Source organism: Leopardus geoffroyi, chromosome C1, assembly GCF_018350155.1.
Source record: "Leopardus geoffroyi isolate Oge1 chromosome C1, O.geoffroyi_Oge1_pat1.0, whole genome shotgun sequence".
Lineage (NCBI taxonomy): Eukaryota > Metazoa > Chordata > Mammalia > Carnivora > Felidae > Leopardus > Leopardus geoffroyi.
Genome location: NC_059328.1, coordinates 187,462,230 through 187,488,452, shown reverse-complemented (window position 1 = coordinate 187,488,452; position 26,223 = coordinate 187,462,230). Strand labels below are relative to the sequence as shown.

Sequence of the window (26,223 nt, the reverse complement as noted above, 5' to 3'; positions counted from 1 at the left end):
GATTCCAATCTATAACTTTAGTGAGTCTAACAGACTTTGTCTCCATTTGTGGACTAGCATATTTCTGCCAGTAAAAGTCTGTGTTGGAGCTTTCCTGGGACTTTTTAAACCTTCATTTTCCCTGGCATGGCTAATAAATCCCGGCAGAAACAGTGCCATTGCTGACAACGAGAGCTTTTGCAAGTTTCTAAAACTGAAGGAAGGAACAAGGCTAGCGTGTAAGACCTCAGCAGGGGAAAGGTGCTAATCACATACCTTCAGATCAAATTCCGCTCGTCCTCTGGAGGTAAATGGTTCCGGGGGAAATTGCCTGAAAACAAGTTTTTAAGAAATTAAAATTCTCTGTGTAATCCACGTTCCAGGGAAGCTCCCATTTGCGCGGGAAGAGAACTCAAGACTTTCTGCCTATGCAAGTGAAAACTGGATGTCCCGGTTCGGGTAACTTGATAATTAACTTCCTGCTCACGTCATAGCTCCCTTGACGGCCTCTCCCCCTCCCTTTTCCAGGTTTAGGATAACTCTGACAAACAGCGCCTCCTAAAGGCAAGAGTTACAACTTTCCTGCGGGACAGCTAGGGATTTTCCCAGGTTAAACCAAAGACTGCTGCAAATGAACTCTTGGAAGGCACTAAGTGATTTTAGCCTTTCCCTTGGATCACTAAGATTGGAGAATCAAAAAAGAAAGAGAGAGTTGGAAAAAGAGAGAAGGAGAGGAGATGAGAGAAGGAGGGAAATAGAGAAAGAAAGAAAGAAAGAAAGAAAGAAAGAAAGAAAGAAAGAGAAAAAAGAAAAGAGAGAGAAAGAGGAAGCAGGGAAGGAGGAAGAGAGAGGAAGGAGGGAAGGATGGAAGGAGAAAGAAAGAAAGAAAGAAAGAAAGAAAGAGAAGGAAGGAAGGAAGGAGGAATATTTTCCTCACCATCTCCGCCCCCAAACTCATTTAACCTTTAAAATAAAACCCAAAAAGCTCAAGAAAGGGTGGTCAGCCATATTAACTCTTTCTCAAAAAATTGCATGTGCAAATAAAAACATTTTTAAGACAAAAAAAGAGGGAGAGCTAGACTATAAGCCCGTTTGGAGGTATTTTCAGGGAACTCAATTAACAGCAGACAAAGTCGATGAAATCTTTGGCCTCATAGCACATTCAATGCAGCAGGAAAGAGACTTTGGAGACATTATTTCTAAGAATAAAAACAATACCTAATACTTATATGGCAACTACCATGTGCCAGGTACTATTTTTTCATTCAATCATCTCAAGTCTCTAAGATAAATACTACTAGTATGAACGCTCTTTTAAGATGCGAAAACTAAGACACAGAAAGGTTAAGTAATTTGACACAGTGAGCTAGTGGGAAAGCCATAATTTAAACCAGCAAACCTGACTCTAATTCACTATACTATAATTCAACTAATTCAAACGTGCAGAGCTCTGGGAAGAAGCACAGAATCTTAGAAAGGTATTTTATCTCTGAAAAAGAAGTAAGATTTATGATGCTTTATTAACAAATATATTAAAGTGCCATTCTCATATCCTTGGCATCATCCAGAGAATTTCTGTGTTTAAGAAAGACGAGCCCTATTACTCAACTATAAAAATGAATGAAATCTTGCCATTTGCAACGTGGATAGACCTCGAGTGTATTATGCTAAGAGAAATAAGCCAATCAGAGAAAGACAAATACCATGTGATTTTACTTACATGCAGAATCTAAAAAAACAAAACAAATGAACAAACAAACAAAACAGTAATAGACTCCTAGATACAGGAAACTGTTGGTTACTAGAGTGAGGGTTGGGGGGCAACCAAAATATGTGAAGGAGATTAAGAGGTAGAAACTTTCAATTATAAAATAAGTAAGTGATGGGAATGTAACATAGAGCATAGGAAATATAGTCAGTAATTTTGTAACCACTCTGTGTGGTGACAGATGGTAACTATACTTAACATGGGGATCATTTCATAATGTATAAAAATATAGAATCACTATTAGGTATACTTGAAACTAATAGGATATTGTATGTCAATTGTAGTTCAATTTTTAAAAAGCTTACAACTTGAGGGGTGCCTGGGTAGTTCAGTCGGTTAAGTGGCAGACTCTTGGTTTTGGCTCAGGTCATGATCTCACGGTTTGTGGGTTGGAACCCCAAGTTGGCTCCACACTGGCAGTGTGGAGCTTTTGGGGATTCTCTTGTTCTCCCTCTCTCTGCCTCTCCCCCCCTCAAAATAAATAAATAAACTTAAAAAAAATAAAATAAGCCTATAACTTGAAGTCTAGAGGAAGGAAGGAAGGAAGGAAGGAAGGAAGGAAGGAAGGAAGGAAGGATGTAAGAAAAGAAGGAAGGAAGGAAAGAAAAGAGAGGGGAGAAGGAGGGAGGGGGAAAGAGAGATTAAATTGCTCTGCAAGTGTGAAAACTGGAAGCAAGTGTGAAAAACCTGAATGTGGCTTGAGGAAATGATTGTGTATGACACAATAAAGTACATAAGCCCTTTCAACTTTTGTTCAACAATATTAACTATTTAGTAACCTCTTCCTAAGTGCAAAGCACTGAACTGGGCACAGTTAGGAAGAAAGTGAATACAATGCAATGTCTGCCTTCAAATAATTATGACTACTACCATTTCTTCACCTCTTCTTTTCTGATTAACTGTATAAAGTCAACATTATTAGTCCATTCAGTAGATGATGAAATCAAAGTTCAGAGATGCTAAGTATCTTGCTATCATCCCAAAGTTGTTGATCCCAAGGCTATTGCCGCCTGTAACTCCATGTAACATAATGTCTGTAAACATTGGGCAGGGCATGGTGACGCTGCCACGGGGCTTCACCTAAATGCCACAAAAGCCCCAAGGAACAAAGGATGGATCCTGACGAAGATGCCTTGGAGGAGGAGGTATTGAGCTAAGCCTGGAAAGTAGAAGTAGAATAGAGACAAATGAAGTAAAACTTAAACTCTTATCCTAGTGCTCAGTGGAAACACTCAAACCAAGTTTACAGAGGTGAGACCGCGTGCCATGTCATTTGTATTGAATATTTCATACTACTTCCAATTTGGAACACAGTTACTGAGGACGTGCTGATGGCAAGTTGATAGTAGTGGAAAGAATAAACATTTCTTACAGCATCTTTCCTGATTGGTCGCAGTCAGCTGGGTCTACATGAAGAGCTAGTCAAAACCTACATAGCCTTTTATAGCGATGGGAGTCTGCTGCTACCCTGGTGACAAAGAGGAAATACTGGCTTGTTTCTTTTCAGTTCTGCCTTGAGAGTGGCTGGTGGTGGCAATAGAAGGTTTTTCTTTACAACCAGGTTTTGGTCCAGGTTCTCTACCCTCAAAATTTATAAAAGGAAACTTTATAAGTGTAAAGACTCCTGAACTAAAAAATGGACACAGGTGATGGGGAAGGTAGGTGTATGAACTGGAGAAGAGCTCTATGCCCTAAAACTTGCACTTCAACCCTGGTCCTGAGGTAGCAGGTTATTTTGATTAGCCATCCCATCCCAAACTTCCAGGACCTCCACACCTTATCCACACACTCCAGACCTTGCCAGAAACAATTTTATTCATGGGAGCATGGTGAAGCCAAGTACCAAAGTGGAAGACTTTCTCTGGCAAGGATCCCAGCAGAGATCTCTAACTAGTGAACTGGCAGGAGACAAGTAAAATGTGGCCCATTTTGGATTCACTATACTACAGACTGACCTGTTTTAATATGTCCCTTTTCTTATTACAAAAGTGGTCATTAAAAAAGAGAAGGTAAACTTCCAGTATTTAATGTAGAAAAGCTGGAAAATGGAGAAACATACAGTCACTTGTAGTCTATAACTACCTTAAAATTTTAGTATATATTCTTTCACATTTTTATGTGTATATTATTTGCCAAAAATTTAATTATGCTGTACAATTTTCTTTTTTCACTTAATAACACACATTTTTTCCCATATCATTACATAATCTTTGAAAACATGATGTAGAGTGGTTACATGATATTCCCTTCCATGGATGTTCCATATGTATTTAACCAATTTCTAATTATCAGACATCCAATTTGTTTCCAAGTTTTTGCTATTGTGAGCAATGCTGCATAGAAGATACTTATAGAGGGGTGCCTGGGTAACTCAGTCCGCTAAGCATCAGACTCCTGAGCTCCGCTCAGGTCAGGATCTTGCCGTTCCATGCAATGGAGCCCCGTGTCAGGCTCTGCGTTCACAGTGTGGAGCCTGCTTGAGACTCTGTCTCTCCCTTCTCCGCCTCTCCCCCACAAAAAATAAGTTAATTAACATTAAAAAAAGAAGATACTTACAGACAAATCTTGGCACATTTTTTTATTATTTAAAATAAATTAAATTAAATTATTTAAAACATTTTAAAATTATTTTCTTTGGATGAACCCAAATGTAGAATTAGTAAGCTAATCTTTAATTTCACCCTACCCCAGTCCATCTTACTTTTAAGTGAGCTGGGGACAGGGGGGCGGTGCCTGGGTGGCTCAGTCAGTTGAGCATCTGACTCTTGATTTCAGGTCAGGTCATGATCCCAGGGCCGTGGGATAGAGCCCTGCATCAGGCTCAGCATTTATCATGGAGCCTCCTTGAGAGTCTCTCTCTGCCCCTCCCCCTCAAAAAAAAATTAAGTGAGCTTGGGACAAGAAGCTCGGTAATTCTGAGGTGACAAAAACCTCAAAGTTCCACACGATAATGATGTTTACTAAAAGATTTTAACAGATTAACATTGGATTCGCTAGAGAACTAGGTGGATGTGGTTAAAAGAGTAAAATATTTTTAATGCTGCTAAAAAAAAAAAGAATCAAAAGATAACTCAAAATGGGTCAGAAACCTAAATGTAATAACTAAAATCATAAAACTCTTACAAGAAAACATAAGAGTAACTCTTCATGACCTTGCCTAATGGCAATAGTTTTGGACATATAATGCCAAAACTTTTAAGCAGTAAAAGAAAAAATACATCAATTAGACATCATCAAAATATACAAATTTTGTGCTAGAAGAGACCCATTCCCCAGAATGGAAGAAACTATTTGCAAATCTTCTATCTGATAAGAGACTAGTATCCAGAATATATAAGCAATACTTATACCAGAACAGCAAAAAGATAATCAATTAAAAATGGGAAAGGATTTGGAGGAGCCAAGATGGCAGAACAGTGTGGAAGCTTTTTGTGTGTCTTGCGTCCATGAAGTACAGCCAGACCAACACTAAACCATCCTACACACCTAGAAAACTGATTGGAGGATTAACACAACAATCTGCACAACCTGAACCACAGAATTCAGCGGGTACGTGGTGCAGAGAGCTGAACTTGGGGAGCAAGAAGCCACTAAAGGTAGGGAACCCCTTTTGCGGGCAGAGAGAGGATGGAGACTGGGGAGGGGGGGAGCATATGGGAAAAGCACCCCTCCCCAAAAGCAGCTGGAGAGAAAGTGGAAAATTGGTAACAGCCACAGGGACTAAACTAAAAAGGGAGAAAGGAGAAAGGAGAGGGTTTAAATTCCATTAAGACTGTAAACAAGGGGAGCGCAAAGGCTGCAACTCTGCAGCTTCATACCTGGCGATGCTCTGGTGGGAAGGGCGAATCCCCAGGAACAGAGTGGGGTCTGGGAGGTTCTCGGGCCACACAGGGAAAAGCAGTTCCGCTGCTGGGGGGCATTTGGTAGAGACTATTGAAGCCACCTGGTCCCAGCAGACCCTGGAAGGCAGCCACATTCGCTGGTGCTGGGACAAGGTTGTTGAGGGTGAAGCCTGGTGCCAGATTGTGTTGTGATTTTCCATAATCCCTGAAATGCTGCTGCTACACTGTCTCGCGAACTTTTTTGGGGGCGGGCTGGCACCTGGCCGCAGTCTCGGGGCACTGGCAACAGCATGGCCCAGCAGGCGTTCCTGGGTGCAGCCGACATTTGGCCATTGCTCATTCAGCCATTGCTCGGTGAGACCCTCCCACAGAGGGGTGGAACGGGTCAAAGCTGCAGTCCTTCAGAAGTAAGGGGCCGGGGAAAACAGCTACATCTGACACAAAACTTGGGAGAACAGTACTGCCTCAGGCCTGGTCACAGAGAGTGAAAAAGCGGGAGTGGTTGAGAGCTAAAGACAGAGGACCGGTGTGCAATTGCTGATCCAGGAGAACAGACTGGGTAGCTGGGTGGCACCATTTTCACTGCTCCCGCGAATGTGCATACGCACCTACGAGCACCGCAACAATCCACCCCAGTAGGCTAGCAGCGCCATCTAGTGGAGAGCAGAGCTGTTACACTGAGCCCCGCCCAACTGGGCCAACATTGCTCTTCAAGAACACAAGCCTCACCGCCGGGCTTAATTTATGGACTATAAAGAGCTACATAGACTGACCTGTAGGGGAAAATGAAGCAATTTCAGTCCTACTTCAATCTGTTAGCAGGTTCATCTATTCAATTTTTTTTCTTTTTTTATCTTTTTTTTCTTTTTCCTTTTCCTCTTTTACAATTATTTTTCTTGAATACAGAAAGAGAAAAAATTCATTTTTATTTTCAATTTTTATTAAAAATATCTGTCTTCATGGGGCGCCTGGGTGGCACAGTCGGTTGGACGTCCGACTTCAGCCAGGTCGCGATCTCGCGGTCCGCGAGTTCGAGCCCCGCATCGGGCTCTGGGCTGATGGCTCAGAGCCTGGAGCCTGTTTCTGATTCTGTGTCTCCCTCTCTCTCTGCCCCTCCCCCGTTCATGCTCTGTCTCTCTCTGTCCCAAAAATAAATAAACGTTGAAAAAAAAAATTAAAAATATCTGTCTTCAATTTTTATTACTATATTTTTTACTTTTGTGTAATTTTTTTTAAAATTCTACTTTACTTCCATCATTTTATATTGGTCTACTTCAGTGTACTCACCTTTTCAAATTTTCAAACAATTTCCTTTTTTTTCTTTCTCTTTTTTCTCTTTCTCATTTCTTTTCATTTTCTTGAATGCAAAAAGAGAAAAACTTCATTTTTACATTCAATTTCTTTTAAAAATATATTTATTTAATTTTGTATACTATCTTCTTTGCTTTTATGTAAATTTGTTCAAACTCTATCTTACTCCCATCATTTTATTTTATTCTACTACAGTGTATTCACTTTTTCAAATTTTCAAATGATTTCTTTTTTTTCCTTTCTCTTTTTTCTCTTTTTCTTTTTTCTCTTTTTTCTCTTTTTCATTTCTTTTCTTTTTTCTTAAATACAGAAAATGAAAAAATTCATATTTATTTTTAATTTTTATTAAAAATATTTTTCTTTCAATTTTTTTCTACTATATTCTTTCCTTTTGTGTATATTTTTTCAAATTCTATTTTACCCCATCATCTCATTTTAGTCTACTTCAATGTATTCATTTTTTCAACTTCTCAAATGATTTCCTTTTTTTTTCTCCCCCCCTTTTTTTCTCTGTCAAACCACTTTCAACATCCAGACCAAAACACTCCTAGGATCTAGAATCGTCTATTCTATTTGTGTGTGTGTGTGTGTTTTAAGTTTTAATTTTAATATTTTTTTAATTTTAATTTTTTTAATTTCAATTTTTCTACCTCATTAATTCCTTTTCTCCCTTCAAAATGACAAAACAAAAGAAGTCACCCCAAAAGAAAGAGCATGAAGAAATGACAGCCAGGGATTTAACCAACACAGATACAAGCAAGATGTCTGAACCAGAATTCAGAATCATGATAATAACAATACTAGCTGGAGTCAAAAATAGATTAGATTTCCTTTCTGCAGAGATAAAACGAGTAAAAAATAGCCAGAATGAAATTAAAAATGCTATAACTGAGCTGCAATCATGGATGGATGCAGCGGCAGCAAGGATGGATGAGGCAGAACAGAGAATCAGCCATATAGAGGACAAACTTATAGAGCATAACGAAGCATAAAAAAAGAGGGAGATTAAGGCAAAAGAGCACGATTTAAGAATTTGAGAAATCAGTGACTCATTAAAAAAGGAACAACATCAGAATCATAGGGATCCTAGAAGAGGAAGACAGAGAAATAGGGGTAAAAGTGTTATGTGAGCAAATCATAGTGGAAAACTTCCCTAACCTGGGGAAAGACACAGACATCGAAATCTAGGAAGCACAGAAGACTCCCATTAGATTCAATAAAAACCAACCATCAACAAGGCATATCATAGTCAAATTCCCAAAATACTCAGGCAAGGAGAGAATCATGAAAGCAGCAAAGGAAAAAAGTCCTTAACTACAAGGGAAGACAGATCAGGTTTGCAGCAGACCTATCCACAGAAACTTGGCAGGCCAGAAAGGAGTGGCAGGATATATTCAATGTGCTGAATCAGAAAAATATGCAGCCAAGAATTCTTTATCCAGCAAGGCTATCATTAAAACTAGAAGGAAAGGTAAAAAGTTCCCCAAACAAAAATTAAAGGAGTTTGTGACCGCTAAACCAGCCCTGCAAGAAATTTTAAGGGGGATTCTCTGAGAGGAGAAAAGATGAATAAATAAATAAATAAATAAAGAGCAAAATCAACAAGATTAGAAAGGACAAGAGAACACCACCAGAAACTCCAACTCTACAAGTAACATAATGGCAATAAATTCATATCTTTCAGTAGTCACTCTAAACGTCAATGGACTCAATGCTCCAATCAAAAGACAGAGTAACAGAATGGATAAGAAAACAGGATCCATCTATATGTTGTTTACAAGAGACCCACTTTAGAGCTAAAGACACCTTCAGATTGAAAATAAGGGGATAGAGAACCATCTATCACGCTAATGGTCAAGAAAAGAAAGCTGGAGTAGCCATACTTATATCAGACAATTTAGACTTTAAATAAAGACTGTATCAAGAGATGCAGAAGGGTATTATATCATAATCAAGGGATCTATAGACCAAGAAGACCTAACGATTGTAAACATTTATGTGCCAAATGTGAAAACACCCAAATATATAAATCAATTAATCATAAACATAAAGAAACTCATCAAGTTACCATAATAGTAGGAGACTTGAACACCCCACTCACAGCAAAGAACAGATCATCTAATCAAAAAATCAACAAGGAAACAAGGGCTTTGAATGACAGATTGGACCGGATGGACTTAACAGATATATTCAGAACATTTCATCCTAAAGCAGCAGAGTATACATTCTTCTCCAGTGCACATGGAACCTTCTCCAGAATAGACCATATACTGGGACACAAATCAGCCCTAAGTAAGTACAAAAAGTTCGAGATCATACCATGCATATTTTCAGACCACAACGCTATGAAACTCAAACTCAACCACAAGAAAAAATTTGGAAAGGTAACAAATACTTGGAGACTGAAGAACATCCTACTAAAGAATGAATGGGCTAACCAAGCACTTAAAGAGGAAGTTAAAAAGTATATGGAAGTCAATGAAAATGATAGCACCACAACCCAAAACCTCTGGGACACAGCAAAGGCGATCATAAGAGGAAAGTATATAGCAATCCAGGCCTTCCTAAAGAAGGAAGAAAGATCTCAGATACACAACCTAGCCTTACGCCTTAATGAGCTGGGAAAAGAACAGCAAATAAAACCCAAAACCAGAAGAAGACAGGAAAAAATAAAGATTAGAGCAGAAATTAATGCTATTGAAACCAAAACAAAACAAAACAAAACAAAAAAACAGTAGAACAGATCAATGAAACCAGAAGCTGGTTCTTTGAAAGAATTAACAAAATTGAGAAACCACTAGCCAGTTTGATCAAGAAGAAAAAGGAAAGGACCCGAAAATAAAATCAAGAATGAAAGAGGAGAGATCACGACCAACACAGCAGAAATAAAAACAATAATAAGAGAATATTATGAGCAATTATATGCCAATAAAATGGGTAATCTGGAAGAAATCAACAAATTCCCAGAAACACATACACTACCAAAACTGAAACAGGAAGAAATGGAAAATTTGAACAGACCCATAACCAGTAAGGAAATCGAATTAGTAATCAAAAATCTCCCCCAAAAACAAGAGTCCAGGGCCAGATGGCTTCCCAGGGGAATTCTATCAAACATTTAAGAAAGAGTTAACACCTATTCTCTTGAAACTATTCCAAAAAATAGAAACGGAAGGGAAACTTCCAAACTCTTTCTATGAAGCCAGCATTACCTTGATTCCAAAACCAGACAGAGACCCCACTAAAAAGGAGAACTATAGACCAATTTCCCTGATGAACATGGATACAAAAATCCTCAACAAGATATTAGTCAACTGGATCCAACAATACCTTAAAAAAAATTATTCACCATGATCAAGTGGGATTTATACCTGGGATGCAGGGCTGGTTCAATATCCACAAAACAATTAACGTGATTCATCACATCAATAAAAGAAAGGACAAGAACCATATGATCCTCTCAATAGATGCAGAGAAAACATTTGACAAAATACAGCATCCTTTCTTGATAAAAACCCTCAAGAAAGGAGGGATAGAAGGAGCATACTTCGAGATGATAAAAGCCATATATGAACGACCCGACGCTAATATCATCTTCAATGGGGAAAAACTGAGAGCTTTCCCCCTAAGGTCAGGAACAAGACAGGGATGTCCACTCTCGCCACTGTTATTCAACAAAGTATTGGAAGTCTTAGCCTCTGCAATCGGACAACACAAAGAAATAAAAGGCATCCAAATCAGCCAGGAGGAGGTCAAACTTTCACTCTTCGCAGATGACATGATACTCTATATGGAAAATCCAAAAGATTCCACCAAAAAACTGCTAGAACTGATCCATGAATTCAGCAAAGTGGCAGGATATAAAATCAATGCACAGAAATCTGTTGCATTCCTATACACCAACAATGAAGCAACAGAAAGAGAAATCAAGGAATTGATCCCGTTTACAGTTGCACCAAAAACCATAAAATACCTAGGAATAAATCTAACCAAAGAGGTGAAAAATCTATACACTGAAAACTATAGAAAGCTGATGAAAGAAATTGAAGAAGACACAAAGAAATGGAAAAAGATTCCATGCTCCTGGATAGGAAGAACAAATATTGTTAAAATGTCGATACTACCCAAAGCAATCTACATATTCAATGCGATCCCTATCAAAGAAACACCAGCATTCTTCACAGAGCTAGAACAAATAATCCTAAAATTTGTATGGAACAAGAAAAGACCCTGAATAGCCAAAGCGATCTTGAAAAAGAAAACCAAAGCAGGAGGCATCACAATCCCAGACTTCAAGCTATACTACAAAGTTATAATCATCAAGACAGTATGATACTGGCACAAGAACAGACACTCAGATCAATGGAACAGAATAGAGAACCCAGAAATGGACCCACAAAAGTATGGCCAACTAATCTTTGACAAAGCAGGAAAGAATATCCAATGGACTAAAGAGAGTCTCTTCAGCAAGTGGTGCTGGGAAAACTGGACAGCGACATGCAGAAGAATGAACCTGGACCACTTTCTTACACCAGACACAAAAATAAACTCAAAATGGATGAAAGACCTCAATGTAAGACAGGAAGCCATCAAAATCCTCGAGGAGAAAGCAGGTAAAAACCTCTTTGACTGTGGCCGTAGCAACTTCTTACTCAATACATCTCCAGAGGCAAGGGAAACCAAAGCAAAAATGAACTATTGGGACCTCATCAAAATAAAAAGCTTTTACACAGAGAAGGAAATAATCAGCAAAACTAAAAGGCAAGGGACAGAATGGGAGAAGATATTTGCAAATGATATATCAGATAAAGGGTTAGTATCCAAAATCTACAAAGAACTTATCAAACTCAACACCCAAAAAACAAATAATCCAGTGAAGAAATGGGCAAAAGACATGAATAGACACTTCTCCAAGGAAGACATCCAGATGGCCAACCGACACATGAAAAAATGCTTAACATCACTCCTCATCAGGGAAATACAAATCAAAACCACCAGGAGATACCACCTTACACCTGTCAGAATGACTAACATGAACAACTCAGGCAATAACAGATGTTGGCGAGGATGCGGACAAAGAGGATCTCTTTTGCATTGTTGGTGGCAATGCAAGCTTGTGCAGCCATTCTGGAAAACAGTATGGAGGTTCCTCAAAAAACTAATAATAGAACTACCCTACGAACCAGCAATTGCACTACTAGGCATTTATCCATGAGATACAGGTGTGCTGTGTTGAAAGGATACATACGCTCCCATGTTTATAGCAGTGCTATGGACAATAGCCAAAGTATGGAAAGAGCCCAAATGTCCATTGATGGATGAATGGATAAAGAAGAAGTGGTATATACACACACACACACACACACACACACACACACACACACACACAATGGAGTATTACTCGGCAATCAAAAAGAATGAAATCTTGCCATTTGCAACTATGTGGATGGAACTGGAGAGTATTATGCTAAGTGAAGTCAGTCAGAGAAAGACAAAAATCATGACTTCACTCATATGAGGACTTTAAGAGACAAAACAGATGAACAAAGGGGAGGGAAATAAAAATAATATAAAAACAGGGAGGAGGACAAAACAGAAGAGACTCATAAATATGGAGAATAAACTGAGGGTTTCTGGAGGGGGAATGGGCTAAATGGGTAAAGGGCATTAAGGAATCTACTCCTGAAATCACTGTTTCACTATATGCTAACTCATTTGGATGTAAACTTTAAAAAATAAAAAATAAAATTTTAAAAAAATGGGAAAGGATATGAATAGATGTTTCTACAGAGAAGATATACAAATGGCCAATATGCACATGAAAAGATCTTCAACAGAATTAGTTATTAAGGCAATGTAATCAAAACTACAATGAGGTATCACTTCATATATAATAAAAAAAGAGAAAGAAAGAAAGAAAGAAAGAAAGAAAGAAAGAAAGAAAGAGAAGGAGAGGAAGGAAGGAAGGAAGGAAGGAAGGAAGGAAGGAAGGAAGGAAGGAAAAAATAGACAATAACAAGTGTTGGCAAGGATGTGGAGAAATTGGGACATTGCTGGTGGGAATGTAAAGTGGTGCAGCCACTTTACTAAAACAGTTTAGCAGTCCTGAAAAAGTTGAACATATACTTAATATGATCCAGTAAGTCCATTCCCATGTATATACCCAAGAGAAGTGAAAGCATGTATCCACACAAAAACTTACACATGAATACTCATAGCAGCATCATTCATAAAGGCCAAAAACATGGAAACAATCCAAATTTCCATCAGTTGATGAATAGATAAGCTCTGTCAATTCAATGGAATATTATTTAGCCATTAAATGAAATGAAGTACTAATGTATTCTTCAATATGGATGAACCTTGAAAACACGCTACGTAGAATAAGTCATATACAAAAGGAAACATACTGAATGATTTGTTCATAGGAAATATCCAGAATGGACAAATATGTAGAAATAGAAAGTGGATTAGGGTTTGCTCAGGGGCTGGAGTGAAGGGGAAAATAGGAAATGATGGCTACCAGGTATGGAAATTCTTTTAAGGTAGATGAAAATGTTTTGAAATTTGTGCATGTGCACAACTGTGAATATACTAAAAACCAGTGACTTGTATAGTTCAAAAGGATGAATTCTATAAAATGTGAATTATATCTCAATGAAAAAAGAAAGGGATGTCTGGAATATGTCACAATCATATGTCACAAACTACCTTGTGATTGTTAATTGTATGGTGTCAACTTGACGGTTAAAGGATGCCTAGATAGCCAGTAAACATTATTTCTGGGTATGTCTGTAAGGATGTTTCTGGAAGGGTTAGTATTTAAATCTGTAGACTGAGTAAAGAAAATCTGCCCTCATCAATGTGGGTGGGCAACCTCCAATCCATTAAGGATTGGTCCAATAAAAAGGAGGAGGGGCAAATTTTCTCTCTTTTTGAACTAGGATGGTCAACTTCTTCTACCTTTGGACATTAAAATACTCTTGGTTTTCTGGGTCTTTGGACTCTAGGACTTACAACAGCAGCCTTCCGTGCTCCCCACTCCCCAGCCACACCCTTACAGTGTAAACAATAGAGAATCTTAAAGGTTTCTAAGGAAAGTGACAGAGCTGCAATTAGGGAGATTCTTCAGGTTCTATGTATAAAGTTATCATAGAATTAAGAGGGTGGTGGCAGGATCAGTGAGAACGCTATGATCATAGTTCAGTGGAGAATGATGGAGGCAGAAGAAATGTAATAATAGAGATAGATGGAAAAGGCATTATAGGTACAGAACCAACTAATTTGGAAACTAGCTGGATGAAGAAACATAGGAGAGGGTGGGTCAGAGTGAAAATGATATTCTGGAGGTGCTGTTAACTGAAATTGAAGACACAGGCAGAAAAGCAGATTTGGAATGGAGGTGTTTTTGTTTTTGTTTTTAATATTTGGGATATCTTGAGTTTGAGGTGCGAAAAGGAAATGAAGTGGAAACACTGGCCAGGAAGCTGCAGGGCAAGATTTGAACTTGAAGAGTCTGCACTAGAAATGCCAACTTGTTAGCAGCACAGGAGTAGTAACCGAAGCTACAAGATTGTTAAAAGAGAACATATAAAAAAAGAAACAAAGGAGTGATCCTTGTGAATATCCACATTTATGGATCTGGAGGAGAAAGATACAAAGAAGACTTGGTCAGAAGTCTGTCCTTGACAGAACTTCTAGGGTAAAATACGCTGGAGAAGTAGGAAGGGGACAATGACCCCATAGAATCTAAGGACTACAAGTTTGGTAAGTAAGCTCAATGTTGCTCTTGGATCTTATAGATGTGGCAGAATGATTAAGGTGAAATCCAGATATCAGGGAAGTATGGAGTAAATGGGTAGAAGAGGAGAGGGTATAGTCTAAAACATACCTAAGACAGTAGCTTGAAAGAGAGGGGCATGGGGCGCTGGGGTGGCTCAGTTAGTTAAGGGTCCAACTCTTGATTTTGGCTCAGGTCATGATTTCACAGTTCGTGGGATCGAGCCTGGAGTTGGGCTCCACACTGACAGTGAGGAGCCTGCTTGGGATTCTCTCTCTCTGCCCCTCCCCTGCTTGCTCGCTATCTTTTTCTCACTCAAAATAAACGAATAAACATTTTTTTTAAGGGAGACAGGCTTTATTTGATGGAGGAGTCAGAACTTGTTTTTAGACCAAAGGTTCAAAGACAGAGAGAGAGATTAATGATACAAGACAGTTGAAATAACATTCAGTCTTGACAGAAGACTGACCTATGCCAAAGGAAGCACTAAGAAAAGGATGCAAATCCCAGGTTTCGGGCAGGAAGTCCTTACCAAATAAGGAAGAAAAGATGTTTCTTGTATCATCATTTAAATAGTGAAAAATAAAATAGTGAATAACTTAAATATGATACAAAACATATATAAACATGACTACTTGAATGAAAAGAAAGAACAGTGTTAAATATTATGCCATTTATGGGGGTGCCTGGTAGCTCGGTGGGTTAAGCGTCCAACTTCAGCTCAGGTCATGATATTGCAGTTTCTGAGTTCAAGCCCCACGTCAGATTCTGTGCTGACAGTGCAGAGTCTGGAGCCTGCTTCGGATCCTGTGGCTCCCTCTCTCTCTTCCTCTCCCCTGCTCGTTCTCTCTCTCTTTCAAAAATAAATAAAAACATTTATTAAAAACAATTATGCCATTTATGTTTAAAATAAATGCATCAAATGTGTTTATGTATTAAAGAAACTGGACCTTTTACAGTATGTAATTTTTATTTTATTTTCATTTTCATTTTTTTAATGTTTATTTACTTTTGAGAGAGAGATACAGTGCGCACGAGCAGGGGAGGGGCAGAAAGAGAGAGAGAGAAAGAGAAAGAGAGACAGAATCTGAAGCAGGCTTCAGGTTCTGAGCTGTCAGCACAGAGCCCAACGCAGGGCTTGAACTCATGAACCGTGAGATCATGACCTGAGCCGAAGTTGGACACTTAACTGACTCAGTGACCCAGGCGCCCCATTTTAATTAATTTTTTGAAGTTACAATATGTGCTTTGCATAAAATGAAACAAATAATACAACTGCATTTATTTAAAACTCCCAGTATGCTACCAACGTTGGGTATTGCGAGACTCAATATAAAGCTTAAGGATCAAAACAGTGTTATATTAGTAAAAGAACAGACAGAAAAATCAATGGAATGCAACAAATAGTGCCAGAACAACTGGACATACAGAAAAAAAGAATATAGACACAGACCTTGTACCTTTCACAAAAAGTAACTCAAAATGATCATAAACTTAAATGTAAAATGCAAAACTACAACTTCTGGATAATAACAGAGGAGAATATTTAGGTGATCTTGAGTTTAGTGATGATTTCTTAGAGCACAAAAGCACAATCCGGGCGGGGTGGGGGGAATGGATTAATTGAACTTCATTAAAATTAAAAACTTCTACCACAGACTGAGAGAAAATATTTGTAAAACATATCTGATAAAGAACTTCTATCCAAAATATACAAAAAAAACTCTTAAAAGTGACCAGTAAAAAAACCAAACAACTCAGTTTAAAAATGGGCAAAAGAGGGGTGCCTGTGTACATCAGTTAAGCATCTGACTTGGGCTCAGGTCATGATCTCATGGTTCAGGTGTTTAAGCCCCACATCAGGCTGTGTGCACTGACAGTGTGGAACCTGCCTGGGATTCTCTTTCTCCCTCTCTCTCTGCCCCTACCCCACATATACTCTCTAGCTCTCTCTCTCAAAGTAAATAAAAACTTTTAAAAATAGGCAAAAGAGGGGCACCTGGGTGGCTCAGTCAGTTGAGTGTCTGACTTTGGCTCAGGTCACGATCTCACAGATAGTGAGTTTGAGCCCCACATCAGGTTCTGTGCTGACAGCTCAGAGCCTGGAGCCTGCTTCGGATTCTGTGTCTCCCTCTCTCTCTGCCCCTCCCCCGCTCATGCTCTGTCTCTGTCTCTCTCTCTCTCTCTCTCTCTCTCTCTCAAAAATAAACATTAAAAAAAATTTTTTAATACAAAATGGGCAAAAGATTTGAATAGACATCTCAACAAAGAAGATATACATATTGTAAATAAGGATATAAAAAGGTACTCACCATCATGCTATTAGGTAATCATAAATTAATACGTGTTATCACTATACATCTATTAAAATGGCTAAAATCCAAAACATTAATGCCACCAAATACTGGCAAGAATGTGGAGATACAGGAACTCTGCAAAATGGTATATATAGCCACTTGAAATACAGTCTTACATTTCTTCCAAAGTTGAACATAGGCTTACCATACACTTCAACAATTGTTCTCCTAGGTATTTACCCAAATGAGTTGAACATTTATGTCCACACAAAAATCAGCATAAAAATGTTTATAGCACCCTTATTCACAATGCCAAAACTTGGAAGCAACCAAGCTGGGTGTTAAACATGTAGGTAGCTCATATTTTAAGTGCACATATATTTTTAAACAATAATTAGAGGGACTCCTGGGTGGCTCAGTCAGTTAAGCGTCCAACTTTGGCTCAGGTCATGATCTCACGGTTCATGAGTTCGAGCCCTACATCAGGCTCTCTGCTGTCAGCACGGAGCCTGCTTTGGATCCCCTGCCCCTGTCTTTCTCTGCCCCCTCCCCACCCACACTCTCTTTCTCCAAAATAAATAAACATTAAAAAATAATTAGAAAATTAAAATAATCATCCAGATAAATTTTTCTTTTAAACTTATAACATCCTAAACATTTTAATAAAATAATAATGCATCAGTTGGACTGTGTTAGGTTTAAAAATATATAAATATAAACCCCACATTTTTTCTCTCACATGAAAGTCCAGAGGTAGGTAGTCTACGGCTGGTATAGTGATTCTGTCCTCTTCCAAGAAGGCTCCTGTCTGCTCACCACTCAGCTGTCCCTATAGTGTGGCCATTATCCTCATAGTTCCAGATGGAAGTTAAGGCTCCAGCCATCACATCCACATCCTAGTCAGCAAGATGGAAGAAGGGATAAAAAGGTGAAGGGCAAAAAATAACTGCCTTTCTTAAATTTCTAATTCCAATATAGTTAACATACAGAGTTACATTGGTTTCAGGCGTACAATGGTGATTCAGTAATTCTATATATTACTCAGTGTTCATCATAAGTATACTCTTAATTCCCTTCACCTATTTCACCCTTCCCCTCACTTCCCTCCCCTCTGGTAACCATCAGTTTGTTTTCTATATTTAAGAGTCTGTTTTGGGGGGGCGGGGGGCGCCTGGGTGGCTCAGTCATTTAAGCGTCTGACTTCAGCTCAGGTCGTGATCTCGCAGTTTCTGAGTTCAAGCCCTGTGTCGGACTCTGTGCTGACAGCTCAGAGCCTGGAGCCTGCTTTGGATTCTGTGTCTCCCTTTTTCTCTGTCTCTCTCTGTCTCTCAAAAATAAATAAACGTTTTAAAAAAGTTTTTAAAGAGTCTGTTTTTTGAGTTGTCTCTTTTTTTTCTTGGTTTGTTTTGTTTCTTAAATTCCACATATGAGTGAAATCAGATTGTATTTGTCTTTCTCTGACTTATTTCATTTAGCATTATACTCTCTAAATCAATCTATGCTGTTGCAAATGGCAACATTTCATTCCCTTTATGAATGAGTAATAAATATTCCATTGTTTATATACCACATCTTCTTTATCCATTCATTTGTCACTCAACACTTGGATTGCTTCCGTAATTTAGCTATTGTAAATAGTGCTGCAATAAACATGGGGGTGCATATATCTTTTTGAATTAGTGTTCTTGTAATCTTTAGGTAAATACCTAATAGTGGAATTACTGGATCATATGATAATTCTATTTTTAATTTTTTGAAGAACCTCCAGGGGCGCCTGGGTGGCGCAGTCGGTTAAGCGTCCGACTTCAGCCAGGTCACAATCTCGCGGTCCGTGAGTTCGAGCCCCGCGTCAGGCTCTGGGCTGATGGCTCAGAGCCTGGAGCCTGTTTCCGATTCTGTGTCTCCCTCTCTCTCTGCCCCTCCCCCGTTCATGCTCTGTCTCTCTCTGTCCCAAAAATAAATAAACGTTGAAAAAAAAAAATTGAAGAACCTCCATACTGTTTTCCACAGCAGCTGCACCAGTTTGCATTCCCATCAACAGTACATGATGGGAATGAAGGAACAGAAAAGGGTTCCTTTTTCTCTACATCCTCTTCAACATTTGTTATTTCTTCTCTTTTTTGTTTCAGCCATTCTGATAGGTATGAGGTGATATCTCATTGTGGTTTTGATTTGCATTTCCCTGATGATCCGTGATGTTAAGCATCTTTTCATATATGTGTTGGCCTTCTGTATGTCATCTTTGGAGAAATGTCTGCTCATTTTTAATCAGATTGTGTTTAGCTGTTGAGTTGTGTAAGTTCTTTATATATTTTGGATACTAACCATTTATTGGATATGTTATTTGCAAATATCTAAATATCTTCTCCCATTCTTCAGGTAGCCTTTTAGTTTTGTTAATTGTTTCCTTCACTGTGCAGAAGCTTTTTGTTTTGATGTAGTCCCAATAGTTTATTTTTGCTTTTGTTTCTCTTGTCTCAGAAGACATGTCTAGAAAAATGTTGCTACAGCTGATGTCAGAGAAATTACTGCCAGTTTTCTCCTCAAGGATTTTTATAGTTTCAGGTCTCACATTTAGGTCCTTAATCCACTCTACTTTGTTTTTGTGTACGGTAAAGTAGTTCAGTTTCATTCTTTTGCATGTAGCTGTCCAGTTTTCCCAATGCTATCTGTAGAGGAAATTGTCTTTTTCCCTTTGCATAGTCTCACCTCCTTTGTCTTAAACTAATTGACCATATAATCATAGGTTTATTTCTGGGCCCTTTATTCTATTTCACTGATTTGTGCCAGTATCATACTGAAAAAACAACTGTCTTTTAAGGGAAGTTCTCAGCAACTGCCAAATGATTCTGCTGCTAACATCTTATTGGCCAGGACCTAAACACATGACCACATCTAGCTACAAATTGAAGCTTGGGCAAGTAGACTATATTCTGTGAGGCTTTGTGCCCAGTTCCAAATCAAGGCTTCTATTATGAGGGAAAAAGAAAATGAATATATGAGGACAGCAAGCGGGGTCTGTCCACAGCCAAATTGACAAGGCTGACCTCAAATTCTGACCTCTTGATGGTATAAATAACATCCTTAATCCTGAAAACTTGCTTCTAAAATCTCAGAGGAGAACAAGAGATTCTCATATCAAACACTGCAGATAAAGGTGTCAAGTGACTCCTACTATGGCCTATTCATGGAAGAGGATTGAAGAGGTTGGGGAATGGCATAGAACAGGGTTAAGGGCAGGAGAAACAACAGGGATAGAAGTATTGGTCAACTAGGGGTTTACTAGTCAGTCTTCCTAACCAATGGCTCAGAAAAGCAGCCCTGAGACCAGGAGTTCTGCTTCTGAAAAGAGGGGCTAGAGATGGGACAGAGAAATAAGGATAAAAGTAAGAAGAGAGGGTAGTTTTGTTAGTGATGAAGAATCAACTACTTGAAAGTTGAAAGGAACCACCTAGGCTCTAGGGCAAAGTCAATATTCTCAAATATATAGACAGATAGAGATGAGAATTTGGAAAACAGAAAGAAGAGATAATATCAGCCACAGTTCTGTCATCCATACGCCACTTTGTAACTATTTCTTTCTGGCCCTTTGTTTTCCTATGGGAGGTATTTTCTGTTTTATTTTAAGCATAGTTAACATAAACATACTATTTTGTACTCTTTTCCAGGTAACATGAATATATGAGCATTTTTCTCATTATGATATTCTGTCAAGGCCATATTGTGAACTGGTTAAGCATTTGGGCCCTAAAGTAGCTCTCTTCATGGCTTGAGTTTATATCCTAGTATGGGGTGATCACGGATAAGCTACTTAACATCACTTTGCTCATTTTCCTTATCTATAGAATGGGAAGAAAAAATAATGAGAACAATAATACCTACCTCATACAGCTGTTTTGAGGATTAAATGAGATAACTTGTTTATTTGTGTTTATCTATTTGTGTAATTATCTATTTGTGTAAAGAGCTAATAATAGGGGCGCCTGGGTGGCTCAGGCGGTTAAGTGTCTGACTTCAGCTCAGATCATGATCTCACGGTTTGTGGGTTTGAGCCCCAAGTCAGCTCTATGCTCACAGCTCAGAGCCTGAAGCCTGCTTCAGATTCTGTGTCTCCCTCTTTCTCTGCCTCTCCCCCTGCTGGCACTCTGTCTCTCTCTCTCTCTCAAAAATTAATAAACATTAAAAAATTCTTTTAAAAAGAGATAATGACAGTTTGATGTAAGCTCTTATTATTTACAAACATAATTTTAATGGTTACATAAAGTATCAACCAGTGGACCTATCATCATAAGCATACCCTTATTACTGAACACGTGGCTAATTCTCAGTTTGGGGCTATTATAAGGTTTGAAACATTTTATTGCATTTATCTCTTTTATATTTAGGATTATTACTTAAAGTAATATCTTAAGAATCTTCATATATATTTTAGAACATTTTATTTAAGCTAGGTGGTAGGTACCATGGGTATTCATTATATTGTTATCTAATATAACTCTTTTAGCATGTCTAAAATATTTCACTAAAAACCATACTCAAAAAGAATAAGAAATGCATCTAGTAATCAAATACTCATATGAAAAAGTATCAAAGGAGGAGTCATAGACTCTACTCTTCAAGTGAGAAAAATAACTTCCATGGAAACTAGCGGACCAAGATGAGGGCCTTGAAGGCTCTCCACGCTCTAACAATAGGCACCTCCTAGCTTACCACTCACCATTGCTCACATTCTCTCTATGCCAGGTAAAAGTTACACTCAAATTTTCTAAAACATGTCTTGCGTTTCCCCTGTCTCTTCACTTGCATTGTCTCCTCACCTACAGCATATTCTCCTCTCCATCTCAAAATCCTACAAACTTTACAAGGTTGGTTCAATATTTCCAAAATAACTTCCCCACAGGGTGGTATAATGATAATAGTGATGTTCACATGGCATCACCAAAGCAGTTACAAAAACTCCTTTATTGGGAGGGTGCCATATCAGGCTCAAGTGGCCCCAAGCACTCTACTGTCTTCCTCTTCCCCTAAGGGCTTCAAGGTGACAGCCAGGAAATCTACACTGACACCTGTCAGCTCAACTATTTCCAGCTCAGCTGAGCTTCTGACAGACACCTTTATTCATGGCTGGAATCCCCAGTCATAGCTATGCATCAACCCATGGTTGGACTTCTTTCCATTACTGGACACCCCATCCATGACTGAACATCCTAATTATGGCTGAACGTTTCCATCCATAGCTAGACATCCCCACCAATGGCTAGACATTCTGGCAACATATAGATATCTCCCCGTGGCTAGACATCTCCATCCATGTCAGAACATCCTACCAATTACCAACAGCTGGAAATTTCCATCTATGATTGTGTATTCTATCCCCCATGACTGAGCTGGGCATTCACAGTCACGGCTGGACATCTCCCCTCCCCCATGACTAGACATCATCCTCCCTGATGACTGAATATTCCCCATGGCTGAATCTGCCCTGTATGTACCTATAAAGGGTTTGTCTGGGAGGGAAAGACAAACTCCCCCAATGGGTATGCTCATAAAAGCTCTTTCATTTAAGTAAGCAAGGGAAGGCAAGGCATTATTCCTCCCATTTCGTCAGCCTAGGCCTGAAATCATAATCCCTCTTTACTCCACCCCAAACTACTTGCCAGTGAGCAAAACACCTAAGCAAACACTTAACACTCTTCTCTTTGGGGCCTAGGGATTGGTTGTATTAAGAATAATGTAATACAGGGGCGCCTGGGTGGCGCAGTCGGTTAAGCGTCCGACTTCAGCCAGGTCACGATCTCGCGGTCCGTGAGTTCGAGCCCCGCGTCGGGCTCTGGGCTGATGGCTCAGAGCCTGGAGCCTGTTTCCGATTCTGTGTCTCCCTCTCTCTCTGCCCCTCCCCCGTTCATGCTGTCTCTCTCTGTCCCAAAAATAAATAAACGTTGAAAAAAAAATTAATAAAAAAAAGAATAATGTAATACAAACAAAAAAAAGTGATAAAAGTAAACAGACGACAGAGTATAATTTAATAAATTATTGTTTAAAAAGAGGGAAGGGAAAGAGAAGGAAAGAAAAGATGCTGATTTTCCAAGCTCTATATTTTCACCATGCCAGGAAGGTGGGATAAGGGGAGATATGTGGCCATGCCACCTATCTGTGGGGAGAGGATAGAGGCTAGAAAGGTAAAATAATGACTCTCATAAACAGCAGAGAGGAGTATGATGCCTTATCTGAAATGATGCTACACATTTCCAATGTTTGTTTAATTTCTAAAGAACACTAGATGATAGGCTGATGGTCGACATTCTAGATCTAGCACTATCACTGATTTTTTTTTTTCCTGAGATTTGGGAACAAGTCACTTAAAAGCTGTGTGCCTCAGTTTCTTTGATCATAAAATGGATGTTCTCATTCTTTTGGTATGCATTATTGTTGGCTATCCACAGGGTCATTCCATGCCCCACTTTTTAATTTTGGACACCATGTGCCTCAGAGGAGCTGAACCCCTCTCCAGTCCAGGAGACTGAAGCTGGGCTGGTATAAACCAACCATGGTGATCCTATTCCCTCTGCCAAATGCTGGTTTAAGAATTGGCATGTCATTCAATTCTAGCCAATGAGAAATATGGAAAAGAAACACTTGGGAGGAAGGCTTCTAGGGAAATTTTCCTTTGATCTTAAGAAGGAACACAAAGAAGAGGTGTTTTCCTTTCTGTCATTTGGGTGTGATACTTGGACCTGTGGCCATCTTGTAGTCATTAGATGACAATTCTGAAAATAAAAGCCAAAACAAAGAAAGTACAGAGCGGAAAGATAGAAAGCACCAAATCCTTGATGACATCATTCGATCAGTGACTTAACCAAGCCAGCATCTATACCCCTACCTCTGGACCTTATGCTTAACAAACATAAACAAACAAACAAACAAAACTGGTATTTTTGTTGTGAGTTACGTCTTCCATTACTTGCATCTTGCATCCGTTACTTACTATCATTTTGAATGATAAAATAGTTAATCAAGAAGGTTCACATTAATGTGAAAGATTTTCAAAATTCAGTCCTCAATAGAATACAAGATATCATATTACTACTTTTTATTTTAAAATATAAATAGAAATTAGACTATAACAAGAATACATCGAAGAAACGAGGTTACAAAAAATCAAAACATATCTGATACCAAAGTCAATAATTCCAGCAATTGGTAAATCTCAATCAATGAATAAAGTCTAACTATAAAAACAGCTAATCCAATTGGATGACAGACTCAGGTAAAACACCCTGAATGGCACACTAAATCTTAAACTTCAAGTCCTGAATCATAGACTATCCATTTTTGCCATAATCTTAGAAAATTTGAAAGGTAAAAAAAAAAAAGGAATGTAAACACAATGAAGAAATAAGCTTAAGTACATCATACACATAGTTTTGTAACCAAATGTACTGATCCATTTTGTAATCATTGTAAATTGTCTATTTTTTAGTGTGTTTAAAACATTTAAGAAAATCTAATGTATTAGACTTGTGGTTTCAGTTGAATGAATGCTTGATTAAGTTTACCATCAATATTTATATACAGAAATTTAATTCATTAAATGTATCAAGTTTTCATTTATAGGTTACCTTTTAAATTCATTTAGATTTATTGTCCTTTTCAAATATTTTTTCTAGTTTTATTGAGAAATAATTAACATACATCACTGTCTAAATTTTAAGGCATACAGTGTGATGGTTTGATTTACATATACTATGAAATGATTACCATGATCAATTTAACTAACATCCATCTTCTTATATAGATGCAATTAAAAGAAAAGAAAGGAAAGGACAAAGGAAATTTTTTTCTTCGTGATGAGGACTCTTGGGATTTAATTTCTTAACAACTGTCCCGTATATCATACAGCAGTATTAGCCACTGTTGTACATTACATCCCTAGTACTTAGTTATCTCATAGCTGGAAGTTTGTACCTTTTGACTACCTTCTTCCAATTCCCTCTCCCCCAACCTCTGTGGTTACCTCTGGTAACCACAAGTGTGATGTCTTTTTCTATGAGTCCTTTGTTTTTTGTTTTCAAGATTCCACATATATGTAAAATTATACAGTATTTTTCTTTTTGTGTCTGATTTATTTCGCTTGCTTAATGTATTCAAAGTCCATCTCTGTTATTGCAAATGCAAGTTATCTTAATAATATACAAAAAATGCATAAAACTAAAAAGCAATATAAATAAATACTTTGTTTCTGGGTTTGGTCTGCAATTTTTTTGTGAGCCAAAGATCCTATACATGGTATTTTGAGGCAAGTTACTCTCAAGAGTGGGGATGATCCCGCCTCAAAAGTAAAGAGGAAAAAAGGTAAAAAACATGTGCTATTCCAGCATAAGATAAGAAACAGAATAAATGGAAAATGCTTATCACCTGGTCTGGATGGAACAGAAAAGGATGCCAAAGCTGTCAGGTCTCTAAGATCTCTCTCGGTTTCTTTCTGTAATAATTAACACAAGGTTCTGGTTCATGAGGACAGGCATATACATTATTCTTGCAGGTGCCCCTCAACAATGTTACATTCAAAAGTATCCTCAGGTGTCCCACAAATAGCAAAAATAACTGCTTATGAATGGTCTGAATACTCCTTTCAGGCTTTTCAGTCCTGCTGATTGGTCACAGCAAAACACACACAAATATGCACATAAGAAATACACACCATTTAAAACCAAGTCAAAAAATATAAAAATAAATATATATATTTTTTAATTTTAAATGAGGGGTGCCTGGGTAGCTCAGTTGGTTAAGCATCTGACTCTTGATTTCAGCTCAGGTCATGATCTCACATTTCATGAGTTCGAGCCCTGTGTGGGTTCCCTCTCTGACAGTGTGGAACCTGCTTGGGATTCTCTTTGTCTCCCTCTCTCTTTTTCCCTCCCCAGCTTTTGCGCTCTCTCTCTCTCTCTCTCTCTCTCTCTCTCAGAATAAATAAACTTATAAATAAATAAATAAATAAATAAATAAATAAATAAATACTTTAAATATTTTAAATTTTTAATGTTTATTTTTGAGAGAGAGAGAGAATGCATAGGGGAAGGGCAGAGAGAGAGGGAGACACAGAATCTGAAGCAGGCTCCGGGCTGTGAGCTGTCAGCACAGAGCCCAAGGTGGGGCTCAATCTCATGAACCGCAAAATCATGACCTGAGCCGAAGTCAAACACTTAACTGACTAAGCCACCCAGGCACCCCTTAAATGATATTTTT

At 38.4% G+C, this 26,223-nt stretch overlaps 1 protein-coding gene across 3 annotated transcripts in view; it reads right to left on the bottom strand.

Annotated features, from left to right (window-relative positions):
• Positions 1–25,711, bottom strand: part of CASP10 (caspase 10) — a 58,432-nt gene extending 32,721 nt beyond the window's left edge. The window contains exons 1-3 of one of the 3 annotated variants that reach the window (XM_045480718.1): positions 25,393–25,711; positions 17,717–17,873; positions 256–310 (exon numbers count right to left, since the gene is read on the bottom strand). The gene's annotated coding sequence lies outside the window, so the exon portion shown is untranslated. Of the gene's footprint in view, positions 1–255; positions 707–6,362; positions 6,382–17,716; positions 17,874–25,392 lie in introns of those variants that run through there. The other 2 variants (XM_045480719.1, XR_006713095.1) reach the window with 2 other exon arrangements.
• Positions 25,712–26,223: the final 512 nt, after the last annotated feature.